Below are 26,983 nucleotides of genomic sequence, written 5' to 3'. Positions count from 1 at the left end.
CCGTAAAATGCTCTGCCACTGAACTACAGCCCCAGTGGATATATCAAAAGTCCCCGAATTGTACTGTTTCACAATGTGAATTGTGGGACTGAGGCTGGGGCTCAGTGGTAGAGCGCTTGCTTAGCATGGGTGAGGCACTGGGTTCGATTCTCAGCACCACATATAAATTAATACATAAATAAAGGTCCATCAATAACTAAAAATGTTTTTAAAAATGTGAATTGTGTTGAGCGCAGTGGCACACATCTGTAATCCCAATGACCCAGGAGGCCAAGACAAGAGGACTGCAACATTGAGGCCAGCCTCAGCCATGTAGCGAGACCCTCAACAACTTAGATCCTACCACAGAATAAAAAATGAAAAGGGTGAGGTATGGGGTTACTGGCAAAGTGCCCCTGGGATAGATCCCCAGTGCCAAAAATAAAATAAGTATAAATTGTGAATTCTATAAATTATTTCTTGGATCTTTTAGAAAAGAATACATTGAATAAATAAGCCAAGCATAAGAAGATACAAAAAAGAAGAAAACCATAAAAATGTCCATTAATTTTGAAGTGCTGTCAAATTTTATTTATATGTGTATAAAAACTGTTGTAATGACCATACTACCAAAAGTGTTATACAGATTTAATGCCGTTCCTATTAAAATCCCAATGACATTCTTCATAGCAACAGAAAAGGCAATATATATGTAATACATTTGTATTTATATCTACATGTTTGTGCATGTGTCTAGGTCTACAGAGAGAAAATTTTCTCAAAATATGGAATAAGGTAAAAAGGCAGAAAATTAAGCCACGCGCAGTGATACACGCCTTTAATCCCAGTGGCTCAGGAGGCTGAGGTAGGAGGATTGTGGATTTGAGGCCAGCCTCAGCAATTTAGCGAGGCCCTAAGCAACTCAGCAAGATCTCATCTATAAATGAAAATACAAAAATAAAGGGGGAGCTGCGGATGCGGCTCAGTGGTCAAGTGCCCTGTGTTCAATTCCAGGTAGAAAACAATTCAAAATATAAGAGTGGAAATATCCTATAAGCTTCCAAAATCGGTAGGTGCAAGAGTCAGCTTGGCCTCAGGGGCCTCATCCGTAACTCTGGGTGCTGGAAAAAAACTGAGCGCTGCTTCCAGACTCCTGAGGGACAATAATTTTGAAACTGGCATCTGGAACAGTCAACGTTTAAAAGGTAAAATGAACCTGTTTTCAGATAAGGGAGGTCACAAGGTGACCTGGCGCACATTTCTCAGGAAGTTGCTTTCCTAGTGCTGAGCACCAGAGGATAGAGGATGGGGAGAGATGGATCAAGATGGCTTATCAGTGGATTAATCCACTTGACAGATTAATCACTTGCATGGAGTTCCTATGGGACAAGGTGGGAAACTGTAGGCAGGCGGGGCATGGTTGGAGGAAGCAAGTCATTAGGGACATACCCTTGGAGGTTACATCTTGACCCTTGTCCCCTCCTCTTTTTTGTCTCTGCTTCCCGCCCACCAAGAGCTGAGCAGCCTTCTTCTACCAGGCTCCTCTGCCAGGAAACTCTGCCTCACCTTGGGCCCGAAGCCATGGAGTCCACCCACCTCAGATGGAAACCTGTAAAATTCTGAATTGAAATGACCCTTCCCTCCTCCAAATTGTTGGTGCCTGGTATTTGGGTCTCAGCAATGGAAAGCTAACACGGTGTATCAGTTAGCTATTGCTGTGTAACAAAACACTCTAAAATTTAGTAGCTTCAGAAAATGATCCTGAGGCATGTCTCACGAGTTGGCGGGATGGTTCTGCTAATCTGAGCTGGGCTACAAGGGGCTCACTCACATACCGGACGCACGTCAGCTGTATGGCTCCGTTGAACTGAGTCATGTCATTCTAGAGTGGCTGGAGACTCCACTTGGACGAGTGTGCTGGCCACCTGAATTCCAGATGGTCTCTTCCCACAGTCGGCCGGCCTAGTGATCCAAGAGAAAAAGTAGTCAGAGGCGATTTAGGACCCACCCTGAGAACCAGAGCGCTTTGCTTCTGCCACAATCACTGTCTTGAAGTCAGTCCCAAGGCAAGATTGGACCCAAGGGTGGGAAACACCAATGGAGTGTTGCAAGTTGCCGTGAGGTCACATCACTGAGGGCAGGGGTCTGGGAGGGGATATAAAACAGCTGCTTCTGTAATCAATCTACCATGGGACAAGAAAATAAGGATGGTTAAAAGACGGCCCTTCCTGAGTGACATTTCTGTTCTCCTCCTCTGTGACCTGGGATGAAGGGACCCTCCTCCAGTGTGGTTTAGACATCACTCTGTTCATTTCCCCATAGTCACCAGGAAAGGACATTGAAGGGGATCCCCCTTCCAATTCCAACACAGGGAGGCAGCAGAGGGCTCCTGCTGAGCTCTCCAGGGAAGGTAGAGCAATGCCACACCCCGCACCCCCTCCCCCCATAGATCTTTCCAGAAGCCAGGCACGGAGGTGCTGAGGGTAATGGAAGTACCTGCTCAGGCGGAAACTCAGAATTACGCCAGCTGCTCCCCTGTCTACAAATGGGGACCTTAAGTCACCTTGGAACAGATTCGCCTTATTATCTCTCGAGTCTCCTTAAGTTATATAAATGGGAAGCCAGTCAGCTCTGGTGCCTTAGAGAGAGGTGCATGGGGACCCTCACTTTCTTCAGCTCAGAAAGTCTGCTTGTCCAAAGAGTCCTTTCTAAACCAGGCCAGGGAGGGGGCAGTGGCAAAAATGCACAGGGGCCAGGAGACTTGGAAAAAAAGGGGTGGGGGGAGGGTTATTCCGGTGTCATGGTTCACGCCTGTGACCTCAGTGGCTCAGGAGGCTGAGACACGAGGATCGCAAGTTGGAGGCCAGCCTCAGCCACTTGGTGAGGCTCTGAGCAACTCGGAAAGACCCTGTCTCTAAATAAAATATTTAAAAGGGCTGGGGACGGGGCTCAACCTCATCCTCTCTCCTCTCTCAACACAGGGAACAAGGCCTGACGTCAATGGAGGATTCTTGCATGAATTCAGTGCATTGCACAAAAGACCTCAAAAGCCCATTTCCACGTTCAGCAGAGGACCCGGCAGGGGGGTGCTTTGAGGATGAAGATTTGCTAAGCACGCAGTCCCTTGGGCTGCAGGGAGGGACCTCCCCACCTGGAAGCCAGAGCCAGTCCTCAGTGTGCATGTCTCACAAGCGCCACTAGGTGGCACTGGGTCTTCTCGGGAAGCAGACAAAGCGTAGGGCTTTCCAAGGGTCTTGCCCAAGGCTGCCCACTGACACGCACCTCCTGGCCAGTGTCAGTTGGCCACCCGCAGGGCCCAAGCCCTGCTGTGCAGGTGGACCCGGCCCAGAGCCACTCCCAGGGGAGCTGTGTTCGGGTTCAGTGGCTAGACCTCTTCAGATCTTGATTTCCTCTTCAGCAAAAACGGGGAGGGTGACAGATTCAGGAGCAGTGGGTAAGGACCACGCCCTGGGAACGCCATGTCCACTCTGGACACAGGGACACGGGGCTGAAACAGAGAAGTGAGGCTGAAGGCTTTTTGTTTTGTTGGTACCAAGGATTGAACCCAGGGGTGCTTAACCCCTGAGCCCCGTCCCCAGCCCTATATATATTTTATTTAGAGACAGGGCCTTGCTAAGTGGCTGAGGCTGGCCTCCAACTTGCGATCCTCCTGCCTCAGCCTCCAGAGCAGGTGGGATGACAGGAGTGCACCACCGCACTTTGGGGCCACCTCCTTTCTTTCTTTCAATGGTTCTTATTAGTGATGCCTGACAGTAGGACCTATTTTGATATGTTTATACAAGCATGGAATATATCTTATTCTAATTCCGACCCCAGTCTTGGGGACGTACACAATTTTGAGATTCACTGTGGTGTGTTTGTATAGACACACATTAATTCCATTTTCTTTCCTATTTCTGTCCCCCGCCTCCCTCTCTTCATTATCCTTTGTCTAATCCTCTGGACTTGTATTTTTCCCTCTTTTTTTTAAGAAAGAGAGAGAAGAGAGAGAGAGGAAAGAGAGAGAGAGAGAGAATTTTTAATATTTATTTTAGTTCTCGGCAGACACAACATCTTTGTTGGTATGTGGTGCTGAGGATCGAACCTGGGCCGCACACATGCCAGGCGAGCGCGCTACCGCTTGAGCCAGATCCCCAGCCCCGAGAGAATTTCTTAATATTTATTTTTTCAGTTTTCAGTGGACACAAGATCTTTATTTTATTTTTATGTGGTGCTGAGCATCGAACCCAGCACCCAAGCATGTCAGGTGAGCGCGTTACTGCTTGAACCACATCCCCAGCCTCTCCTCTCCTTTTTATGTGTTAGCAGATACTAACATATCAGAGAGAACTTTCAACCTCCAGGTATTTTTTTTTATTATTGGTTTATTTCACTTAGCATGATCGTCTCCAGCTCCGTCCATTTACTGGCAAATGCCACCATTTCATTCCTTTTTATGGCTGAGTAATATTCCACTGTGTCTATGTCCCACATTTTCTTTATCCACCCTTCTGTTGAAGGGCACCTAGGCTGGTTCCATAGCTCAGCAACTGTGAACTGAGCTGCTATAAATATGGATGTGCCTGCGTCAGTGTAGTGAGCCGATTTTACGTCCTGTGGGTATAAACGAGGAGTGGCATAGCTGGGTGCCATGGTGGCTCCGTTCCCAGTTTTCTGAGGAATCTCCACCCTGCTTTCCAGAGTGGCTGCACCCATTTGCAGTCCCACCAGCCATGGCTGAGTGGACCTGGTCCCCACATCCTCGCCCACATTTGAGGGCACATCCCTCTGATGCTACCTTGGTGACCTTCCAGCTGTGACATCGAAGTGTAGCCCTCTCCTGGCATGGGAATGGCCAGGGGACAGACCTGGCTGTGCACCCGAGGGGGGACATGGCCCACGGTTCCACTTGGAGTGTCTGCTTCTTCTTCCTCCTCTGAGGAGTTACACAATGGCCTCATAAAACTGGGCCGGAGACTTGGTGTCTCCGATGTCCTTCCTGTTCACTCACAGGAATCCCTTCACCTACTGGATTTTCTGTGACTCCTGCCTGGCAGAGATGTCATCTGCGGCTTCAAGATGCAGAGTAATAGTTACTGGAGCCCAGAAGGGTTTCTGCGAGTCCCACAGACCAGACCTGGGGAGCAGGTGGGGGATCACTATTTCTCCATCCATCAACTCCTGGTGGCTTTCTTTGCTCTGCGCCACTGTCTGTGCCTCTCAGCCTTCAGCGGTGATGGACAGGGCAGCGAGCATTTTCTGAGAGATCTGAGCATGCTCTCTCCTGCCTTTATCTTTCTTCTTATTTATTATTTTTTTTTACAGTTGCAAGAATTCGTGTCTCAATCAAATCAACCACCGGGAAAGCAGCAGACTGCAGCTTTACGATGCTGACAGACGACAGAGATGGGCAGCAGACCTGCAGGACAGGCAGGGCCGTGAACCAGGCCTCAGAGCGCCTCCCTTTTGTCAAGGAGATCTATAAGCTCGTGGAAGAAAGCCCGACCTGCCAGGGAGTGTGGGTGAGCTTCCCAGGCCTGGCAGACGAGGTGTTCATAACACACACAGACTGACATTCCAAGTTGCAAAGATACGGAGGCCGGGCTTGGAGGAAGAGCTGGCGTTTTCTTCAATTATCAATTAAAAATATGATTGGCCGACACTCGCCCCAGTCACGAGGAAACAAGACGAAAGGCTGTTCTTTCTTTTAATTTGGTCCCTGGGATTGAACCCGGGGGTGCTCAACCCCTGAGCCCTGTCCCCAGCCCTTTTAACTTTTTATTTAGACACAGGGTCTCACTGAGTTGCTCAGGGCCTCACTAAATTGCTGAGGCTGGCCTCCAACTTGCGATCCTCCTGCCTCAGCCTCCCGAGGGATGGCAGGTGGGAGCCACTGTGCCTGGCTCAAGGATATTCTTATGAAGGGAAGAATGAGGAAGACTTGGGAATCCAATAAATGGGATTCTCAGACCCATCCTGCAGGAGGGGGACTGGGCTGGGAGGTTTGGCACATTCTGCAAAAAAACCTTTGGGCCAGCCCAACATACTCAGTCCCCCAGTGGCTAAGGGAGGTCAGCCGTGAACACTCAACACCGTCCACAGGGGCCACTGTCTACACAGCAGGTGCTGTGCTCACGTGCTCCTTCACCTGTGCACCTGGGGTTGGGCAAGCGATCTTATCTTGTTGGCTGAACCCTTGACATACTTCAGGGATTCTGACACATCTGTATTTTCTCCTCTTCCTTGTCCTCTGCCCTCGCCCAGGAGGACACCTCCACCTAGGGTTGCCTCCCAAGGGACCTACCACCAGGGACCCAGCAACTACCTTCCAATGCCCACCCCAGAGACCCTCAAAGGAGAGTTCGCTGAGTTATCATGTTGGAGCCCAGGGGAAAACGCACCATGTGGAGAAAGAGGGTAGAAAGGAAGAGCCACATCAGGGTTAGAAGGCTGTCACTATTTCCCTAGAAGCAACTGAACTGAACCTCTCTCATTAGTGTGGGTGTTAACCATTAGTTCTGCTCACAGTTCAGATCTGTCTGTCAGTCTGTGAAATGATCGAAGAATCTAAGCATGTGGCCGGGTGCGGTGGCACAGGCCTGTCATCCCAGCAGCTCAGGAGGCTGAGGCAGGAGGATCTCAAGTTGGAGGCCAGCCTCAGCCACTTAGCAAGGCCCTAAACAACTCAGTGAGACCCTGTCTCTAAATAAAAAGTTAAAAGGGCTGGGGACAGGGCTCTGTGGTTAAGTACCCCTGGGTTCAATCCCTGGCATCAATCAATCAATCAATCTCAGCATATGTAATTAGAAAGTCTTTCTATGATGTCCTCTACAAAGTAACACTAGAAAGAGTGTCCCCAAAAATCAATCAGCCAATCAGCCACACACAAAAGGAATCAGATCTAATAGAAAAAGCAGAACAGGAATTTGGATCATAATTAGTGATTCAGAGAGCCGTACGAGGGAGGATGGTGCCTTCATAAAGAAAATAAGAATATTAAAAACTTGATTTCTCCCTTAGGAGGGGAAAAAACTCAGCAGGCAGGTTGGAAAGTAGAATAAATACAGCTGAAGATCAAATCAGGAATCTGAACATTCTCATTGAGGAATTATGCCAGAACACGGCACCCAAGTACAGAGAAAGAGAAAGCACGAAATAAAAGTTACAAACTTCATGCAGTGGTGCACGCCTGTCATCCTAGTAGCTCAGGAGGCTGAGGCAGGAGGCTCGCAAGTTCGAGGCCAGCCTCAGTATCTTGGTGAGGCCCCAAGCAACTGTCACTAAATAAAATATTAAAAAGGGCTGGGATATGGCCTCAGAGGTTAAGTGCCCCTGGGTTCAGTCCCCAGTACCAAAAAAAAAAAAAAAAAAATGTCACAGGATGTAGAAGGTAGTGAAATTGCAAACGTCATTAAATTAGGAGCCCTAGGAAGAGAGAATAGACAGAATGAAGAAATGGGTTTCTAAGAGACAATAAAGGCATTTCTCTTTAACAAGAAACCCGTGAAGGCCAAGACTGACAGGACCTCTCAAGAAATGAAGATGATAATAGAGCAAGATCTTCAAAGTCGGAACCTATAATTACACACTCAGCCCATTATAAAGCTATCAATCACTAGGAGGACAAAATAAAGACATCTCCGGGCACCCAGAAGCCAAACATTTTGAGATCCTCGGATACTTCCTAAAATAGACGCCAGAAGATGTGTTCCAGCAAGAAGAAAGATGCAGACATGCCAAAGAAACCGGGGGGCAAGAAACCATGGGAGAACGTCAAATAGCAAGAGCTCTGTTTTATTTGTTCTTTTTAGCGCTCCACGACAGTAGCGTGCATTCTGACCTGTCACACACGTATATGGGGTGTAACTTCCCAGGCCTGTGGTTGGCCTGCTGTGGGGTGTCCCTGGCTGCGTGTTCACATGTGAACGTGGGAAAGTGATGACCATTCATTCCCCCGTCTTTCTTATTCCCAACCCTTTCCCTTCCCCCCCAATCCCCACCTCTAATCCAGTGAACCTCCACTCTCCCCCACCCCCCGCTACTGTGAATCAGCATCTGCCTATGAGAGAGATCATCTGGACTTTGGTTCTTTGGGACTGGCTTGTTTCACTTGGCTTGATTGCCTCCAGATCCATCCATTTACTGGCAAACGTCATCATTTCGTTCTTCTTTATGGCTGAGTAATATTCCACTGTGTATATGTACCACAGTTTCTTTATCTGTTCATCTGTTGAAGGGCATCTAGGTTGGTTCCCTAGCTTAGCTGTTGTGAATCGAGCTGCTATAAACACTGATGTGGCTGTGTCACATCAGTGACACGTAACTATATGGCCCTATCTGGAACCTAGCATAACTATATGGTGCCCTGCCTGGAACCTCCGTGGCATCCGCAGAGGCTACAGGTACACACTGCCCGGAATGGATATGGGTAGGCATTCCAAGGGACAGCACAGAAATCTGTCCCCAAAAGACAGGTGCTGAAATGTTCATAGCATCATCCACAACCCTCCCAGCCTGGCACCGACACGGTGCCCACCAACAGTACGCTGGATCATTATAATCCCAAGTCCAAGGGATGTCGTAGCACAGGACACTATCCAGACCAAGACAAGGACTGTCATCGTGGGCCTGTGGGGATGAGTCCCAGAGGCACCAGGCCCATGAGCCACCAGACACAAAGGAATCAATATTATGATCTCATTTATATAAAGTCGGAAAACAGACAACTGATTCACGGTCACGGCCATCAGAACTGTGGTCTACCTGGGTGTGGTGACTGGCCTGAGGACACTCGGGCAGGAGTCCTGGGACCGTGGTGAAGTACGTCGTATCTATATGGGTGTGTTGGCCTTGGAAAAGCTCATCAAGCCGTACACTCAAGATCTGGTCACGTGACCGTGGGTACATTATACTTCCATGAAAGTGATGTGAAATAATCATGAAACGAGTACATCCAGGGAAGAGGGAAAGGCAAGAGAGGAAAGTAAAACTGTGCTGATTTCTTGTGGGGGTCACATGAGCACAGACAGTGACTGGAATACACTTCAGGGGCTGGGGCTCAGCGGTAGAGAGTTCGCCTAGCACGTGGGAGCACTGGGTTCAATCCTTGCACCACACCAAAATAAATAAAGTTCAATAGACAACTAAAAAATATAAATATATGTATATATAAATTATACATTCTTTTTTTTTTTTGTACCAGGGATTGCACTCAGGGGCCCTTGTCCCCCGAGCCCCATCCCCAGCCCTATTCTGTATTTTATTTAGAGACAGGGTCTCCCTGAGTTGCTCAGGGCCTTGCTGTTGCTGAGGCTGGCCTCCACCTTGCGATCCTCCTGCCTCAGCCTCCTGAGCCCCTGGGATGACAGGCGTGTGCCACCGTGTCTGGCACAATTATACATCCTTAAAATGTGAAAAAATGGTAAAGCAAAATGTAAAGCTGGAAGAAATAACTGGAAAGTATGTTAAAAAAATCAAACAAAAATGATATGAGTGGTTCTAATAATATTGGCCATTACAATATATGTAAATGGATTAAACACTAATTAAAAGGAAAAGACTCTGGCTGGATCAAAATAAATCTCTAGCTGTCTGCATTTCATGTGAGACACTTCTAAAACAAACAATCCAGAAAAATGAAGAAGATAGAATGAAAATACTAATAAAAGCAAAGAGAGAGGGCAATATTTATTCAGATGAAATGGAATCCAAGACCAAATCCTTTGGGCTGGGGATGTGGCTCAAGCGGTAGCGTGCTCGCCTGGCATGTGTGCGGCCCAGGTTCGATCCTCAGCACCACATACAAAGATGTTGTGTCCGCCGAGAACTAAAAAATAAATATTAAAATTCTCTCTCTCTCTCTCTCTTAAAAAAAAAAAAAAAAGACCAAATCCTTTAATAAGGCTGGGCACCATGTGGCACACCTGTCATCCCAGAGGTTTGGGAGGCTGAGGCAGGAGGATCACTAGTTCAAAGCCAGCCTGAGCAACTTAGTGAGGCCCTGAGCAACTCAGCGAGATCCTGTCTCTAAAGAAAATATAAAAAGGGGCTGGGGACGGGGCTCAGGAGTGGAGGGCCCCTGAGTTCAATCCCCAGTATAAAAAAAACCACCACAGTGCAAAATATGTACCCTGAAAACTAGAAAACATTGTTGCCTAGGAGGGGGAAATTAACAGGAAAATGACGAGAGCATGTCTGACGGGGGATGAAGGTCTATATCTCGGTTGGGGTGGTGGCCACGTGAGCTCCACATTATGAATATCAAGCTGTACACTTGGCATCTGTGATTTTATTATAAAAACTAATTGGAAGACCCCCGGTCTCAAAGATCCAAAGTCACCCAGGTTGAAACTGGAAGGCAACCAAAAGACGCTGGGCACCCTGGAACAAAACAAGGAACAATCAAGCATCATTTCTGTTGCACCTCGACCATGATTTTAAACACACGGAGCAGGACCTGGCAGGGCTACAAGCAGATGGAACCCAGATCCTTGACTCCTCAGCAGGCAATTTTAACAACACTCTGCGAAACAGAAAGAGGACTTGAATAAAACAACTAACGAGCTCGGTCTCAGCACACACGCGCGCGCACGCGCTCTTTCTTCCAACCATCTTCCAACAGAGAGTCCCTACCCCTTGACCACAAATGGAATATTCTGGAAAAGCCGACCACATATTAGTCCTCGCAGGAAATCTAAATCAATGACAAAGACCTGTTAGGATTTGGGTCATGTTCCCGATTGAAACACCATGAAGTGCCAGGTAGCTGGGGTCACAGGTGAGCATCTTCACCCCAGGACAGGTATCGCTTCTTTTTTTTTTTTTGATTTTATTTTTATCTCTTTTCTTTCTCGATTTCTCTCCCAATTAAAAAAATCAACAGAATAGGGACCGGGGCTGTGGCTCAGCAGTAGAATGCTCACCCACTGTGTGTGAGATTGGGTTGCATCCTCAGCACCACATAAAACTAAAATAAAGAGATCGTGTCATCTATAACTAAAAAATAAATATTAAAAAAATAAAACAAACAGAATAAATAAATTTTATGATTTTGTTTTGGTTCCTTTCAAAAACATTTTGTAGTTGCAGATGGACAGCATGCCTGTATTTTGTTTATTTATATGTGGTGCTGAGGATGGAGCCCAGTGCCTCACACATGCTAGGCAAGTGCTCTGCCACCCAGCCCCAGCCCCTGAGCACCCCTAGCCCCAATCCCAGCCCCAGACCTTTGGTTCTTATTTTATAGTACTGTCTTTAAAAGTTAAATTGTTTGAGTTTTTAATTTTTTAAGAATTCACAAACTGAACTCAACGGTACTGAAAGACATTTTAGGAATGCAAGTATGTGTTAAGCTTTAGAAAAATCTACCAATGTCATCACTCCTTGATTATGTTAGAAGAAAAACTACATAATTTCCTCAGAAGCAAAAACACTTTTGAATGTATTCAACGTACATACTTCGATGATTAAAAGAACGAAAGCTTTCAACCATGAGGCATGCACCTATTAAGATGGCCAAAATCGCCAGGCACAGTGGCCCACGCCTGTCATCCCAGCAGCTTAAGAGTCTGAGGCAGGAGGATCGAAAGTTGGAGGCCAGCCTCAGTAAAAGAGAGGCCCTGAGCAACTCAGGGAGACCCTGTCTCTAAATAAAATAGAAAAAGGGCTGGGGATAGATATGGCTCATGGTAAAGCACCCCTGGGTTCAATCCCTGGTACTAAAACAAATCAACAACAAAGAGGCCAAATCCACAACACTGAGGATTTGACGATACCAGATGCTGGTTAAAGATATGGAGGAACAGGAACTCTCTTTCTGTGCTAGTGGAACAGCAAAATGAAAGCCGTTTTGGCCGTTTCTTACAGAACTAAGCATCCTCTTCCACTCTGATCCAACAGTCGCTCTCCTTGGTATTTACCCAAAGGAGACGAAAATGCATGCCCACACAGAAATCTGCACAGGGATGTCTACAGCACCTTTACTCACAGAGGCCAAGACTGGGAAGCAAAGCCAGGAAGCCTCCCTCAGCAGGTGAACAGATGAATATACTGTGGCACCTCCAGACAGCAGAGGGTTACTCCACAGAGTTCCAGGGGAAGGAGCTGTCAAGCCCAGAGGAACTTTAAATGCACAGATCTGTGTCAAAGGAGCCAATCGGAAAAGGCTGCTTATCGTGATTCTAACTGTATGATATTCTGTAAAAGGCAAAACTAGGGAGGCAAAAAGAACATCAGTGGTGGCCAGGATGTGGAGGAGGGACGGAGAAACAGACGGAGCATAGAGGAGTGGAGGACAGGGACGTCATTCTGGGTGACACTGTCATGGTGGATCCATGTCTTCCTACATTTGCCCAAACCCACAGAGTGCATCAGGAGCGAACCCACATGCACACTGAGGGCTTTAGCGATAAGGTGTCCATGTGGAGTCAATGACTGAATCAAAAGTACCCTGGGACCGCAAGGACTCAAAATCAGCATACTATCGCGACACGGCCACATCAGGGTTTATAGCAGCTCAGTTTACAATAGCTAAGCTATGGAAGAACCAACCTAGGGGCCCTTCAACAAGTGAATGGATAAAAGCATTGTGGTACATATACACCATGGAATATTACTCAGCCATAAAGAATGAAATGATGGCCTTTGCCAGTAAATGGATGGAACTGCAGGCTATCGTGCTAAGTGAAATAAGCCAATCCCCAAATACCAAAGGCTGAATGTTCTCTCTGATATGTGGATGCTCACACACAAGAAGGAGTGGGCAAGAATAGCAGTTCATTAGATGAGATGCAGGGGAATGGAGGGAAGGGAGGGGAGGGACTGGGAGAGACAGGGGAATGAATGGACGTCCCTTTCCCATGTTCACAGAGGAACCCACGACCAGGGACACCCCACAGCAGGTCCAGCCCCAGGAATGGGACGTCACACCCCTTGTGGGTGTGATATGGCAGGATGCACTCTGCTGTCATGGAGAGCTAAAAAGAACAAATAAATATTTTTAAAAACAGCATCAGCCATGCTAAATAGCTGAGGAGAGAAAGTACCTACCACGGGCACAGGATGTTGACTGCGGGCACTGTGTGGGCCTCGGGCAAGGAGTGCCTCAGAAATCTCTGCACCTTCTGCTCACTTTTGCTATGAATCTAAAACTGGTCTATAAATAAAGTCTTTTTTTTTTAAGTGTGGGGGACCCCAAAACCAAGTTTCTGACGAATTAGGTTCTAAGTATGGCACTAGTCATCAAACACAAGGAGGCTGGGGCTGAGGCTGGGGCTGAGGCTCAGTAGTAGAGCGCTCACCTAGCACGTGCGAGGCCCTGCGTTCGATCCTCAGCACCACATAAAAATAAATAAATAAAATACTGTGTCCAACTAAAAAATAAATACTAAAAAAAAACACAATGGAAATCTCCCTACTTACTAATGAACAAACTATCATTGCTCTGTTCAACCGTTTTATTGGAAAGTCTATCTGGTGACATAATGCGCAGGGGAAACCATATGAATATTGAAGAGGAAGGGACAAGACGGAGATCATTTGCAGAACAGATGATCATCTGCCTGGAAAAACTCTCAAGAGTCAATTGACAAATCAATAGGCGAGTTTGGCAGTGCCAGCAGATGCGAAATCCACAGAGAAAAATCAATCGCTTGGGCTGGGGATGTAGCTCCGCCGTACAGCACTTGCCTACCAGGTGCAAGGCCCTGGTGTCATAGCCCAGCGCTGCAAAAACAAAACAAAACAAAAACCAAAAAAAGAAAAAGAGGAAAAATCGAGCTTAATTACAAGCCAAAAAAAAAAAAAGGAAATAAATGCATATCTAAAAGCAACAAATTCTATAAAATATCTAACAAGAAATCTGATAAAGCCAGGCACGGTGGCATGCACCTGTAATCCTAGGAACTTGGGAGGCTGAGGCAGGAGGATCGCAAGTTGGAGGCCAGCCTCAGCAATTTAGTGAGGCCCTAGGCAACTCAGTGAGAGCCTCTCTCAAAATAAAATATAAGAAAGGGCTGGGTACGTGGCTCAGGGGTTAAGTGCTTCTGAGTTCAATCCCTGGTACCAAAAAAAAAAAAAAAAAAAAAAAGGGAAGAAATCCAATGAACATGTCTAAGTACTATATGAAGCAACTGAAATTTACCAGACAGTCCTTGATAAGAGTGAGGTGTATCAATTCTCCCCTAAATTCCGTGAACTCAATGGAATTCTAATCAAAATCTCAGTTAAGACTTAATGGTATATATGGCAAGATGACTTTCCCCAGGAAAAGAAATTTCCAGAAATATCCAAGTTAATTTGGAAAAACAAGGAGTAATTCCTCTCATCAGATAACTAAATATCTTCTAAAGTAGGTCTGTGAGTGGTAAATTTTTCTAGGATTATCTAAAAGAATAGGGACACAAGTCCAGGATCATCATGTACCTATGAATAAATGCTTTATCATAAAGTTGGCTTAAATTCAGCAGCAAAGCAATCAATATGCCGTAAATGATTAGAGTGCAATTGAGTATATAAAAAAAAACTCTACATGAAATAGCCTTACAGCATAATTAAAACAAATTACAAATGGTTTTAAAAGGCAAACATAGAAAAATTTCTTTTGCAATCCCAGGAGATAATTCCTTATTAATACATAAAAGCTACAAGCCAAAAATAGAGTATGATTTAGAGACTGAACAAAGATAAAATGTATGTCAAGAACATTTGCTTTTTCAATAATATATAAGTGGTGGACAAGAAGAAAATAGTACAGCATCTAGAACAGAGGGGTAATAATTAGGACATAGCTTTCTTTCATCAGATTTTGAGACAGAATACAAGAGGAAGGGAAAAGTCTATTTGGGGACAGTTGCAGAGGTCTCAGTCCATAGATGCCCAATTGCACTGCTCTGCGCCCAGGGGGAGGTAGGACGTGATTGGGGAAGGGCCCAGCAGAGTAGACCCACTCTCCTCATATTGGTAAGAAAGCTGACAGAAGGGGTACAGGGCTGCAGGGAAGACATGTTCAAACTGGGATGGACTGATTAGGTCACAGCTCTCCTAATCCAATCATTTCACCTCTCAATATTGCTGTATTAACAGAAGCATTTGGGGGACACCTCATGGCCAAACTACTAACTGCCATATATAAAGAGTTTTTACAAATCAATAATGAAAGGTTTAAATAAAGTCAGCAAAGTCTATGAAAAAGTAATTCACAGAAAAGAAGAAATGTATGATAGTCAACCTTAGATAGTGGTATTCAGAGACTTGCAATTAAAATTAAAACAAAATTTTGTCCCTATCACACTAGCGAAAATGACATAACACCCAGAATTGGCCGAGATGTGGGGAAATGAGCATTCCTGTACATTACTGGAGGTAAGAAATATTGATACACTTTTGTTTAACAGCAACTTAAGAGTATGTATAGAAACTGAAAAACCCCACATGGATTGAGCAATCACAGTTTGTTTGAGTCAGCTTTTTTTTTTGCCACTGTGATTAAAAACAATTGTTGAGGAGGAAAAGTTGATTTAGGGCTCAGGGTGTCAGGTCTCAGTCCACACTCTTGGGCCAAGGGGAGGCAGGACATCATGGAGGAAGAGTGTGTGGGGAGGTGAGGGAGCAGCTCCCATGGGTACCAGGGAACAGAGACTCCACTCTCCAGGGACACAGAGACACCAAGCCACCGCCCCAGGGCCACCTCCTCCCCCGCACCCCACCTGCCTCCAGGGGACCCCCAGGGAGCCATTCACTGATTGGTTTAAGACCCGCACAACCCAATCATTCCTTCTGTGAACTTTCTTGCATCGTCTCACATGTGAGCTTTTGGGGGGCACCTCACTTCCACTCCATAACAACAGTTCTAGAAAGATCTTTAGAAAGATGCTCAAGGTGGGGCCTCGTGGAGACCTTAGGGCACGGAGGGCATTCTTCCAAGAGATAAGGAACTCAGCACCTCCCTGACTCTTTCCAGTACCCAGTTTTACTCTGCCACATGCTCCCCACCACCGTGGGCTGCCTCGCTACAGCCCCAAAAGTTGTGCAGCCAGCCGACTGCGAAACCTCCCAAAGTGTGAACCAAAATAACCCCCTTTCTATAGTGGATCATCACGAGGGACACAGAGAGGGGTGACACTACTCCTGAGTGTCTGAGGAGAAGGCTCAGGGCACATAGGGAACCCCTCCCTTTCCCAGCCCACAGAGTGTAGGAAGCAGGAAAACCATGTGGCCAAGGAGGCAGACAGAATTACCACGGAGGTCTCTGGGGGATGGCATCAATTTGTAGCTCTTATTACAGTGTAACGTTCCCTCCATAGAAGTCTGCATGCACATTTAATGAACTCGTAAAAGTCCCCACGGAGACAAGGGAAAAACAAAGAGTCACACACGCAGATCTCGAGGATAAAGCTGGGGTCGGGTGGAGCACAGCTCTCTGATGGACAAGTGGGTCTCCAGAATCCCGCCAGCCATCTTGACTAGGGATGGGTGGTTAATCAGATTAGAGACCAGGCAGGCCTCATTCTTGGTCTTCGTGGAAGTGACAGATAGCCACAGTATGCAGCTATCACCTTGGTTACATTCTACATTTGCAGGGAGCAAGCTGGGAGCCCTGGGCAGCTCTCAAGCAAGCCCACTGTTTAAAGTTACTGGTTGGCTGGCAGGTTCAGGAGCAGGGAGCTGGGAACCCTGGTTATCTTAGCAAGGCAGTTCCTTCCTTCCCAGGAGCCGTGTGCCTGAGAGCAAGGTCAAAGCCGATAAGACTCTTGCAACAGAGTCTCCCCGCGGAGAGCATCACCATAGCAACCAGGCATCCTACACCTTTGCATAGGAACTTTCCCAGTCACCAAGCAGGCCACAGCCATGAAGTCATCAGGGAGCCTAGTCTCAGACACTGGTCTCCCCGTCACTGTCACCACCTCCCCCTGGGAGGCCCCCCCCCCACACCAAGGAGGCAGGTCCTATGCCAGCTGAAGGCCTGCACTGGTGCTTTGGGGCGTGCCCAAGCTCCCTGGGGAGGTGTCCCCATTCTTTCCCTGATGCCTACACCTCTTTCTGAGCCTTGGGACCTGAGGGTCCATGGTCAGGTGGCTCATCAGCCAGGGTGCCTCCATTCCAGCTCCAAGTCCCACATAAAGAAACAGCCAGGCAGGCCATGTTCCCAGGGTCATGATGAGCCAGATGGGTCACTAGAAAGGGCTCCATCTTCTGAGCTACACACACCAGAATTCAAACCTTGACTCTGGCCGGGTGTGGTGGTGCCCACCTGTCATCCCAGTGACTCGGGAGGCTGAGGCAGGAGGATCGCAAGGTGGAGGCCAGCCTCAGCAACTCAGCGAGGCTCTAAGCAACTCAGTGGAGACCCTGTCTCTAAATAAAATAAAAAATAGGGCTGGGGAGGTGACTAAAGGGTAAGTACCCCTGGGTTCAATCCCTGGTACAAAAAAAACAAAAAAACAGTTTTAAAACATCTCAGTTCCTTCTGGGAGCTGAGTCACATTTCATATCTGAGCCTATGACCCAACGTGGCAGGCTGCTTGGAAAGATACCGGAGTGTTTCTTTGCCAGATATTATTCTAAGTCCACTCAAACACACCATTCTCATTCCTATTTTACAGATGGGGAAACTGAGGCACAGCGGGTTTTTTTTTCCCTAAGTAAGAAGCTCACAGGAGGGGTCTGGAGGTGCACACCTAGAATCCCAGTGGCTTAAAAGGCTGAGGCAGGAGGATCACAAGTTCCAAGTCGGCCTCAACAACTCAGCCAGGCCATAAACCACTTAGCAAGACCCCATCTCAAAATAAAATGGTCAATAAAGCCAGTGGTGCACATCTGTAACCCCAGTGGCTTGGGAGGTTGAGGCAGGAGGGTCACAATAAGCAAGGCTCTATGCAATTTAGTAAGACCCTGTCTCAAAATTAAAATAATGAAACATAATAAGGGCTGGGATGTGGCTCAGTGGTTAAGCACCTCATTCCCTGGTACCAGAAAAAAAAAATCAAAAGGGAAGTACAGCCATAATTGAAGGATTTATAATTATAATTATTATCTTAACCACTGAATCACATCCCAGCCCTTTTCTAATATTTTACTAGAGACAGGGTCTCGCTGAGTTGCTCAGGGCCTCACTAAGTGGCTGAGGCTGGCCTCCAACTTGCAATCCTCCTGCCTCAGCCTCCTGAGCCACTGGGATCACTTGACAGAGCCTTTATATTTAATTACTCATTTCCCTGCCTCTCTTAACAAGGAGTGGCTGACACAGTTAAGGAGCCCAAGTCATGTTCACTGACTTGCTCAATCAGTCTGTCACTCGATAATTTCTCGAGTGCCCATCTGTGTCGGCCCTATACTGGGTTCAAGGAATTCGGTGATGCAGAGAGCAGATGCATCCTTCTTCTCTGAAGCCTCTTAGTAAATCTGTGTGTGCACAGGGGACAGTTGGAGACTAATCAAAAACAAATGAACAAACAATAGACTTGGAGAAGGATCTTTCTACAGCAGGGATAAAAATGGTGGGGTGGCCTGTTGGCGGGTGGTGTCCGAGAGGTGACATCACCTCTGAGATGAAACCTGGATCAAGAGCGGGGGAGCCACACAGGGCAGCAGCAGGGACCTCCAAGCCCTTCATGCTGTTCACTCTGCGTAAGGCCCCAGGTCACCTCCCCTCCTGGTCGCTGGGCAGAGCCCGGTGCTACCTGAGAGCCAGACTGGTCTGGCCGTGCTGGCCCAGGCCTGGAGGTGCTCCAGGTGTGCTGGGTACTTACAGGGTGTCAACCAGAACAAGAGCCCTCCTTGACACAGACCAGGAAGTCCAGCTTCTGCACCGGAGCCTGGGTCCGCCATTCAGCCTAGGGCTCCGTGGTGTACAGGTGGGGGGAGAACTCTGTGGAGATGGGGGCCTGCTCCTGACCACCTCAGCTCCTGCCCCCAACTTCTCCCTGGCACTGAATCCTCATTCCCTGCGTCTCCCACCCCAGCAGCCCCGCTCAGGGGAGCGGTGACAAGCGGTGATTTTTATGTGGCACAGCCCCAAGGGAAGCTGCTGGTGTGCAGAGCGCCTGGCTGTCCCCCGGGCTGTTCCTCACACTAAGCAGCCATCCGCTCGGCTGAGTCGCCAAATCCAGGGCTAAAGCTGAAGCTTAAAAGTCTGAAAGGCAGAAAAAAGGAAATTGGGGCCAAGGAAGCGGATCGTGCCTTCCTGCCCGAGCCCCCGTGCCCGGCTGCTGCTGATCCACTCCATCTGGAGGCTTTGTCTCGCTCGGAGAGTTTCCTGGATTTCGAGAGAGCAGGTGGGACCCGATTGCAGGGCTTTGGAACAATGGACCAGTAGCTTTGTTATCTTGGCTTGCTTTCTCCACTCTGAGGTGGACACACGAGTGTGCGCGCGCGCGCGCACACACACACACACACACACACACACACACACACACACACCCATGCAGACGCTGCACACACAGCGCCCTGCTGACAGTGAGGTCCAGGCAGGAGCAGATGGCTGCTGGGCTGGGAGGTCCAGAGGCTGAACAAAGAGGCTCTCACAAAGGTGTGGGCGGAGCCGGGCTTGCAGGGCTGAGCCCGTGGCTGCCTTAAAGCAGCTCTTCTGTGCCCTCTGCCAGGGCCTGGGCGAGGGCTGGGTGGGTGACCGTGACTGGCCAAGGCCATCCTGGCTTCTGGAAAGATCTTCTTTGTCCTGAGAGAGACAGTCACCTGAGAATGGGGCCCTATCTGCACGGGTGTCCTCCCAGCTCAGGGCCGAGGCTGGGCAGGTGCGACACTCAGAGCTGAGGTGCCCTCCTGAAACCACTCGGGGGTGTCACCCACAGGCTGAGCAGACACAGGGCAGGCCCCCAATGCATAGAGGACACTCTGTCGCCAGGAGCACACCACGCGGGAAACAAGCGTCCCTCAGGCTGGCAGACCTCAAACAGGGACGAGGAGGGGGCTGCCAGGGGTCCCCTGGTGAAGCCTGCTGTGAGTCTTACCCCGTGCAGGCCAGGAGTGTCGCACCGATGGGCGTCCCTCCCTATGGAAACCCGAGAGTGGGAGAGAAGGTTCCGCCAACTAGTGCTACCTTCCAGGCCTGGGTCAGTGAAGACGGGGGAGTGGGATTGTCCCCAGACTGACAGCTCAGTGAGGACCCAACATGGCCCTGTGCATTTTGGACAGCTGCATTTTTTTCAAATATATATATTTTAGTGGCAGGTGGACATTGTGTCCACCTGCTACATTATTTCATTGATCTGTTTGTATGTGGTGCTGAGGATGGAAGCCCTCACACCCACTGAGCAAGCGCTCCACCCTGGAGCCCCAGCCCAAGAACTCTCTTCTATCTCGAGACCAGAGCTTTCCAAAACCCGGGCTGAGCCAGACTCTTTGCCTGCTCCAGAAACCAAGGTTTACCCACCTCCCACCCCAGTGGTCAGATTTCACAAACGAGTCGGGCGCAGTGGTGCACACCTGCCATCCCAGCGGCTCAGGAGGCTGAGGCAGGAGGATGGCGAGTTGGAGGCCAGCCTCGGCAAAAGTGAGGCCCTGAGCAACTCAGCGAGACCCTGTCTCTAAATAAAACACAAAATAGGGCTGGGGATGGGGCTCAGGGGTCGAGGGCCCCTGGGTTCAATCCCTGGTACAAAAAATAAAAAATAAAAATAAAAAAAGCCACTTCACAAATGGCTTGCCAGTCCTCCATCCTTGTGGTCCATTCAAACTTTCTAGAATTTTCCCCACCAAACTCATCCTCCCAGCCCTCTGAGCCCTATCTTGTCCCTCGTCCTTAGCCATGTCCTTCTGTCCTTTCCCTTCTTAAGCCACCGTTCTCTAGCCAAGGGGTTCTTGGCAATGGTCCAGGGAGAACTCCATTGAGACCATTTTGAAGTCTGGCCTGAACACGTTATCAGGAAATCACGGGATCCAGCTCAGAACAGCTCTGACCCAGGCGAAGCTTTGTGGATGGTCCCACCACACATCACAGAACAAACCCTGTGCAGCCCACGGCTATCATGAAAGTAGATATTTGGTTTTTGTCCTCAGTTCTAGAAACGGAGCTCCTGAAACCTGGGAATTTTCTGAATAATAGGAGTTTATTTTATCATTCATAACAGACTCCTTTCGGATTCATTCTGAGCCTGTGGAGTCCCCAGAGGGTTTTAGAGTGGGGGCTAGTCAGCAGAAAGGTCAAACACAGAGTTAGAGTGCGGGAACCTTCAACCCACACCCCAGTCTCCAGGGAGGAGCAGAAGGGGGCTGGAGATGGAGCTCAATGACTACTCTTGAGTTTAGCATGGTGGCCCAAGCCTGTCATCCCAGTGGCTCGGGAGGCTGAGGCAGGAGGACTGCAAGTTGGAGGCCAGCCTCAGCAACTTAGTAAGACACTGGGTTCAATCTCCCCCAAACAAACAAACAAAAAAAAACCCAAACAAACTCTTGAACAAGATTCAGACAGCTATGGAGTTGGCAGACATATCCTTGATTCCCTGGGGACAGGGCTCCTGTGTTGGGACCCTTCCTGACCTTGATCTATATACCTCTTTTTCTGGTTGGTCAACTATGACAGGAGTATAGTACTTTCCTAGGATCTATAAGTTGTTCTAGTAAATTACTGAACCTGATCAGGGGTTGTGGGGACTTCTAAATTGGTAGTCAGCTGGGCAGAAGTGTGGGCAGAGGCTGGGTGCCCCACTTGTGGTGGGTATACACACTGAGGACCAGTGTTGTGTGAGTAGGTCTACACTAACTCTAGGAGTCAATGTCAGGCTGAACTGATTTCTAGGACACTTAATTAGTGTCAAAGGATCACAGAATCGATTGGTACAGGAAAAGCCACACTTATTTCGTGTCAAAGAAGAACATACCTTTTTCCAGGTGTGGTGGCTCATGCCTGTCATCCCATCTACTCAGGAGGCTGAGGCAGGAGGATCGCAGGTTCTGGCCCAGACTCAGCATCTTAGCAAGAGCCTGTCTCAAAATAAAAATAAAAAGGGTTGGGGATGTGTGTCAGTGGTAAAGCACCCCAGGGTTCAATCCCCAATACTCAAAATTTAAAAATTAAAAAAAAAAAAGAAAAAAACACGCATTTTTTGGTGTCAGAAGAAAATTAAAAAGCCATAACCTCTTTTTCCATATTTTCTATCTTTACCAAATCTGTCTTTTCTTTTTCCCTCACTCCAAATCCCACTTGTCCAACCAAGCAGGCTCTTCCCTCGTTCCCCATCCCTGACACTCAAAAATCTACCCAGCCGGGTACAGTGGCCCACGCCTGTCATCCCAGCAGCTGGGGAGGCTGAGGCAGGAGGATGGCAAGTTCGAGGCCAGCCTCAGCAACTAGCGAGGTCCTAAAGCAACTTAGCAAGACCCTAAGTATATAGCAAGACCCTGTCCCTAAATAAAACATAAAAAAAGCCTGGGGATGGGGCTCAGTGGTTAAGTGTCCCAGGTTCAATCCCCGGTACCAAAAATAAAAAAAGAAAAACAATCAATCAGGCTGGATGCTTCTAGAGCTTTCTATCAGTCAGCTTCCTCTTTCCTTCCTCTTAGGGCAGAAAGCACTTCTCAGCGACTGCAGGCAGGTGGAGCCACAGGGTCAGCCCTGGTCAGCGGATTGTGAGCAGGACCTGAGGGGTCTGCAGAAGGAAAGCTGGCGCTCAGCTCTCTAGCCTCCTCCCCTGGACTTGACCAGAGCCACGTGGCCCAGAGGTACCTGCAGTTAGAGCACGGGAGCCTGTCAGCCAGGGTCCCCAAGCCCCTCTGTCCAGTGGTAGCATATCCCCGGGTTCAATCCCCAGGACTGGCAGAGAAAGAAATGCCTGTCATCCCATCTACTCAGGAGGCTGAGGCAGGAGGATCACAAGTTCTAGGCCAGACTCGGCACCTTAGCAAGACCCTGTCTCAAAATAAAAATTAAAAAGGGCTGGGGATGGAAAAAACAAAACCCAAACCGTGCACTTGGACATTAGCACTCACCACCGTGGAACTCGCATGGTCACTACCCCAACCAGATACACACCATTCATCCCCGGAACACAAGCTCAAGTCTTTTCCTGTTAATCTCCAACAATGCTTTGTAGTTTTTAGGGTAGATTTCCCTTTTTTATACTGGGGATTGAACCCAGGGGTGCTTAGCCACTAAGCCCCATTCCCAGCCCTTTTAATATTTTGATTTAGAGACGGGGTCTGGCTGAGTTGCTTAGGGCCTCACTAAATTGCTGAGGCCAGCCCCGAACATGTGATCCTCCTGCCTCAGCCTCCTGAGCAGCTAGGTAGATGCCTGGCTAGATTTTGCAGTTCTTTAGTTAATTTATTCTGGGGTGTTCTGTTCTTTCTTTTGGAGGCTAATGTAGATGGAGCTGTTTTCTCAATTTCATTTTTTGATTGTTTGTGGCTGACGCACAAAAACAGAACTGATTTTTTGCAGATTGATCTATTCCCCTGAAACCTGGATGCACTTGCTCACAGCTCTCCTAATTTGAGTGTGTGAGTGAGAGTGTGAGAGAGTGTGTGTGTGTGTCCGTCCCTTAGGATTCTCTATGGATGAGTCATGTCATCTGTGAACGGAGAGAGCTTTACGGCTTCCTTTCCAATCTGGATGACTTGTATTTCATCTTCTTGCCTAATTAATCTAGATCCTTCAGCGCAGTGTTGTCTAAAAGTGGCAAAAACAGACGTCCTGTTCCTGATTCCCACTGCTCCCATGCTGGGGATCAAATCCAGGGCCTTGTGCATGCTGGCAGGCACCCGACCCCTGAGCTACCCACCCTGTTCTCGATCTTAGGATGACAGCTTCCTTTTGGCTTTTAAGATGGACAAGCGAATCATTTTTCTGCAGCATCCGCCCTTCATTTCCTCGTCTGCTTCCACGTAAGACAACCCATCTCACAGAAGTGCCCTCTCCAGAGATGCCTAGAGCTGCCAAAGTGTTATTTCCAAACAGTCATTTAATAACAGTCATAGCTCTGCCTGGACGAGTCCACTCAGTGCCCAGCTCTCACGAAGCCACTCCATGCAATGTCAGCAAGACTCTCCGTTCTGTCAGAAAACTAGGCAGCCAGAGTCTCTACCTTGCCCAAGGGCACAGATCCAAGAGGCAGCTTGGCTCTGCACTCCATCCCACACCACAGCCTGCCTTACTGTGCTGCTCAGGAGACTTCCTGGCTGGAGCTGGGTCACAGGGTCACTGATAGCTGCAAGGGAGAAGGCAGCCCGGGAGGGAAGTTTTTCCCTAGGACCAAATACTATTTCCCTTCTATTCTTTTTTAAAAAATATTTATTATTTTTGGTTTTAGTTTCAGGCGGACACAATTTCTTTATTTTACTTTTACGTGGTCCTGAGGATGGAACCCAGAGCCCCACGCATGCTAGGCGAGTGCTCTACCTCTGAGCCACACCCCCGGCGCCCCCCCTTCTATTCTTTATTCTGAAAAACTTCAAACCCATTAAAACAGTGAAATAATAATATAAAAGATACTATACCTATTTTACTTAAGAGTAGACTATAACACTCTTTTGTTTTGGGTACTGGGGATTGAACCCAGGGGCCCTCCACCCCTGAGCCCCATCCACAGCCCTATTTTGTATTTTATTTAGAGACAGGGTCTCACTGAGTTGCTCAGAGCCTCACTTTGGCTGAGGCTGGCTTTGAATTCACGATCCTCCTGCCTCAGCCTCCAGAGCTGCTGGGATGACAGGCATGCACTACCATGCTGGGCTTAATTTGCTTTTTAATTTCTTCTTTGGCCTACTGTGTTGCCTAATTTCCACACATTTGTGAATTTTTCCTGAAACTTCTTCCTTTAATGCATTTCTACCAACAAACTGTCTGCTATAATTTGGATCATACATGTCCCAGAAAGTCCCATGTGTTGAAGGTTTGGTCCCCAGAGAAGCACTACTGGGTGATGGCAAATCCTTTCGGGAGATGTGACCTAGTGAGAGGTCTTGAGGCCAGTCTCATGCCACATGTTTCATATATTTTAAAAGTTTCCTGGGTTCCTAACTATGACTGTAAAAGTGGAGTGTAAAACTTGAGGAAAGAACTGGATTTTTTACTTTGGGGTCAAATTATGAAGCGATTAATACACTAAGCTAACTCAGGAAAACACAAGTCAGAGCCCAGGGTGACCAGGACACTATGTGTGCCTCATCTCCCCTGTGAAAAATCTTTGGGGGAGTCCTGGAATCCTGCAAGCCTTCCCGTGGTGGGTACAAGTACAACAACATAGTGTCAGACGCGGTGGCTCACTCCTATAATCCCAGCAACTCAGAGGCTGAGATAGGAGGATTGCAGGTTCAAGGTCAGCCTCAGCAACTCTGCGAGGCCCTAAGCAACCTAGCAACCTTAAAGATTAAAAAGAAAAAATGTTGTGGCTCAGGGGTTATTGCCTTTTGTTGCCTGGTAACAAAAAAAGAAAAGAAAAAGTATAGCAGCATAGATCAGCCTCAGGACCAAATAAGTTCCGGATCCCCATTTCACAGATGAGAAAGCTGAGGAGCCACACAGATGCAGGGAATGCAGCACACTGCATCCAAAGTAGGAAGGGGATTTGAATAAAGGCAACAAGCTAGAGATGCAGAGGAGAGGAAGGGAAATTGATTACACGACATTGGTGCCATTAAGCTATGACCAACTCATTGAGATTTCAAACTCATCCTGAGTGCAATTACTGCAACCCAAGGCCCTGAAAACGGAGGCTCCAGGAAGTGATTGTGTTACATATGACAGGCACGCTGAACTACTTAAAAGCGCAGTGTCACAATATCTGTCACCTCCACTGAAATGATTTAAAAAAAAAAAAATGTTAGCTGCATGCAGTGGCGCACGCCTGTTACCCCAGGGTCTGGGGAGGCTGAGGCCGGAGGATCACAAGTTGAAGGCCAGCCTCAGCCACTTAATGAGGCCCTAAGCAACTCAGGGAGACCCTGTCCCTAAATAAAATACAAAATACGGCTGGGGACGGGGCTCAGGGGTTAAGCACCCCTGGGTTCAATCCTTGGTACAAAAAAAAAAAAAAAAAAAGCAAATTAAATTAAAATGCGTCTTGAGAGAGACAAACATGAAAACTCAGGGGAAGCAGGAAAAGGATTTTTAAGAGGGAAATTTCTACCCCCAAATAACTAATTAATAAATAAGATCCCAAATGGGAACCTACCCACCCGACCTCAGAGGAGCCAGGAGGAGCCCCAGGAGGAGTGCGGGAGGAGCCTCCAGAGGAGCAAGGGGAGGGGCGCGGGAGGAGCTCTGGGAGGAGCCCTGGGAGGAGCTCTGGGAGGAGCCCCGGAGGAGCGCGGGAGGAGCCCCGGGGGAGAGGAGGAGCGCAGAAGGAGCGAGGGGAGGAGCCCCGGAGGAGCGCGGGAGGAGCCCAGGGGGGAGGGAGGAGCGCAGGAGGAGCCCCGGGGGGAGGGGAGGAGCGCAGAAGGAGCGAGGGGAGGAGCCCCGGAGGAGCGCGGGAGGAGCTCTGGGAGGAGCCCTGGGAGGAGCGAGGGGAGGAGCCTCCAGAGGAGCAAGGGGAGGGGCGCGGGAGGAGCTCTGGGAGGAGCCTTGGGAGGAGCGAGGGGAGGAGCCCCGGAGGAGCGCGGGAGGAGCCCAGGGGGGAGGGAGGAGCGCAGGAGGAGCCCCGGGAGTTGCGAGGGGGAGGAGCTCTGGGAGGAGCCCCGGAAGTTGCGAGGGGAGGAGCCGCGGGAGGAGCGCCCGGAGGAGCCCAGTGAGCTCCGGGCCTGGCCCCATAACGCGGCTGCCTTCCAGGGCCCCTGCCCCGCCATCAGGACGCAGTGTCCTGCTCGCCATTTTCCCTTCTGACTTGGGTTTTGGTGAGTTGTCCCCAAGGCGGTGCTCACCTCGGGAAGCCAGGACACTGCGCTGGTCGCGGTCACCAGGGCGGCGCTTGCCTGGCGCCGAATGCGGCGCGGCGCCTGTGGCCTCCTTCAGGGCTCCGTGGGAAGGGCGAGCTTTCCGAAGCTGCGCTCCTCAGCGTCCGCGCCCCTCAGCGTCTTCGGGACTCCGTTTCCCGCCTTCCGGATTCTCCCGCCGGCT

At 48.7% G+C, this 26,983-nt stretch overlaps 1 long non-coding RNA gene across 2 annotated transcripts; it reads right to left on the bottom strand.

Annotated features, from left to right (window-relative positions):
* Nucleotides 1–1,049: 1,049 nt before the first annotated feature.
* Nucleotides 1,050–26,926, bottom strand: LOC308638677. 2 transcript variants are annotated; one of them, XR_014019901.1, is made up of 4 exons: nucleotides 26,788–26,926; nucleotides 21,813–21,915; nucleotides 3,262–3,487; nucleotides 1,050–1,941 (listed from the first exon to the last, which is right to left on the bottom strand). It is a non-coding gene; the product is annotated as an uncharacterized lncRNA (long non-coding RNA). The 2 variants fall into 2 exon arrangements; XR_014019902.1 differs by lacking the exon at nucleotides 3,262–3,487.
* Between the last annotated feature and the right edge of the window lie 57 nt (nucleotides 26,927–26,983).

This window comes from Spermophilus citellus (assembly GCF_964194105.1).
Source record: "Spermophilus citellus genome assembly, chromosome: 19".
In the NCBI taxonomy this organism is placed as follows: Eukaryota; Metazoa; Chordata; class Mammalia; order Rodentia; family Sciuridae; genus Spermophilus; species Spermophilus citellus.
The sequence above is the reverse complement of the archived record's forward strand: the minus strand, read 5'-3'. Positions and strand labels throughout refer to the sequence as shown.